Source organism: Pteropus alecto, unplaced genomic scaffold (genome assembly GCF_000325575.1).
Source record: "Pteropus alecto unplaced genomic scaffold, ASM32557v1 scaffold389, whole genome shotgun sequence".
NCBI classification, from domain to species: domain Eukaryota; kingdom Metazoa; phylum Chordata; class Mammalia; order Chiroptera; family Pteropodidae; genus Pteropus; species Pteropus alecto.
The window spans coordinates 1,196,773-1,199,386 of NW_006443569.1; the positions used below are offsets into that span (position 1 = coordinate 1,196,773).

The following is a 2,614-nucleotide window of genomic DNA, read 5'->3' on the forward strand; positions in this document are numbered from 1 at the left end:
AGCATATGGACTACTCTAGATGTTAGCTCAGTTGCAGCTGGCATAAAGAGCTGCTGTTTCGTTTTGATGGAACTTCTCCTTTCCCTTCACAAGGTCTTTTGGTCTAATTAAATTTCAGGGAGACAGAGCCTTGGCAGGAGGTTAAAGTAAGCTGCTAGACTGGAATGTAGGAACTGGGCTCAAAACTAAATTGGGAAATTTAACTGGGTGCGTCTCTGGTTTCAATGAAATACTTTTACAGTGTATGGTAGCAATGTCTGTTTCTAAGCTTTTGAAAACCATTTTTCCCCTAAATTGTAGTTCCCTAGTTGTTTTTATATTATGAGCTACTCGTAGAAAAATACAGGAAACATAATTACAATACAAAGCTCCCTTTCCCAAGCCTACTGAGATCATTTGAAGCCAAACTTGGTTTTAGGGTTTTGCTAACTATAAGTTCAGAGCCATGAATTGCATCCTATGCAATGCTAGTTGATTTACAACAAGTGTTATGTGTGTGATTAAACAATAACCATGTTTCTTTAAGCTAACTGCTATAGAATTTGAGGGAAAGCTATGTTGCTTCATGACTCCACATTTCACAGCTCCCTCTGGGGAAAAAGAATGAATATCTTTGTGTGACTCTTACAGTAAAATAGAAGTATTGTACAAGTATATACAAGTTTATTTAGGGAAAGGAAAGAGAAATAAATTAATTTGTTTTTCCACTTATATTTCCAGTTGAATGTAGCACTGTCTTAAATTGCTAATTATTAATTTTCATATCCTACTTTTCCTGAAGAATCTGTGTATGGACTTTTGAGGCCAGCAGAAATAACTTCTTTTACTATGATTAACACTCTAGAGGGGAAATCAGTACTTGAGTGTATTGTGAAATGGAAAGCCTTTGGGAGTTTAATTTATTCAACCCTAAAAAGTAACGATGGAAGATTGAGACGTGAGTCGTTGAATGTACTCTCTTAGAGTACAATTTCAAGCAAAAAGTACAGATATTCAGAACTAGCATCCAGACACCCTTTGGTAGGAAAGGCTTATCGGTGAAGGTGAATGCCCAGAATGTCCTTCGAAGCAGGTCCTGCCCAGCCTCTTGTGGCCTTTCTCACTGTCTCTAACAAACCCCCTAGGCCTGCCTCCTTTCAGGGGAGTCTGAAGAAAATGAGTGGGGAAGGTTTTCAATTGCAGCTTAGTTATCTGTTACTTTCTTTTGATATAACTGATTTCAGGTCGTTCTTTAGTATTCTGTGTAGCTCAAATAGTGTTTTGATGAGGTATTTATCATGTTTAAAGTTCAGCTATTTTCATACTGCATTCATATTCTTCTGTTTTGAGAACTCATATCTTGTGTACTATTTGATAACTACATTTGTATATGGAAAAAGCTAAATGTTTATCTTATCCCAAAGTGGTCTATTTCGAAGTACTTTTCATTCTTTTTTCTTCTTCTTTCCTTCCTCTCCCCACCCCCTTTCTTTTTGCAAATCATCTTGAAATTCTCACCTCAATTTTCTTCTAACTCGGTCTTCAAGAGCTGTAATGAAAAATTAGTGAGTGAGGGCTGAGATGCAGGATTACTTTATACTCCTCTAGTTTTTCTTTTAGCCAGTTTTCCTTTCAAAGAAGTCTTTTAAATGAATGGAAACTCTCCCAAGCCCTGGTGTGTTTGCAGTTTCTGCTCGGAACTGGTAAAGCTGAAAGAGCAGACTCTACCAGAGTCGTAGGAGTACTGTTTTATATTTTTCTGCATTTTGATAAGGCCTTGACAGATGGGATGAGAAACTCAAGTATCAAGCAATTGGCGGCCCCAGTCTTTCCTACAGGAGCTTGAAGTTTGTTTGAAAATTAACGGGGAGATTGGGGGACACTGGGCACAGGGAGGAGAGCTACGAAGCTGCTGGGTGCATGCTCTTCAGAGCCGTGTTTTCAAACTGCGGGTTGCACCTCGTTAGTGGGTCGTGGGATGAAGTAAGTGAGTCAAGAGCAGCATTTTCTAAGGAATGGAAAAGAATATAAAATACTGTTTTTGTGCCCCTGGACAATCAGGATGAGGATTGCTTCGTGAAACTTCAGTTTCATTTTATGTGCATGTGCTTGTGCTAAATGACAGTATGAACTGCCATTTTACGAGAGTCAGAAAAGCTTGAAGCTGCCCGCCGGGGAAAATTGTGCCGGACTACTGGCAGGGTTAGAAACAGGAGCGCACAGCCCGCCCCTGGAACAAGGTCCCCCAGAACTGCGCGCCTCCACGCTGCGCGGCTGGTGGCTTGAGGTGGAACCGCCGCGCCGATGTAGGGCGCGGTGCGTCCCCCTGCACAGGAGAGGAGTTGCGGGCCAGGATGCAGGATGAGGCTGGGGGCGGATCTGGTGATTTACTCACTTTTCTTCTTGTCTGAGAAGTGCAGTAATTCGAAACAGTTCTCACAGTAGCGTCCCAGTCAGAGAGAGAGAGAGAGAGAGAGAGAGAGACAGGCCTGGGGAGAGAGAGAAGGAGAGAGAGAAAGGGAGGAGGAGGGAGGAAGAAATCAAAGTTGAGAAAGCCTTAGAAAGCAAAAGATACTATATGCACACATGCTCAGACACAAGGCTGTAAAACTTAGGGCCAGCTTCTTGATACCCG

At 41.8% G+C, this 2,614-nt stretch overlaps 1 protein-coding gene across 4 annotated transcripts in view; it reads left to right on the forward strand.

Moving 5' to 3' along the window:
- Positions 1-2,614, forward strand: part of GMDS (GDP-mannose 4,6-dehydratase) — a 607,022-nt gene that overhangs the window by 603,236 nt on the left and 1,172 nt on the right. The window lies entirely within an intron of this gene.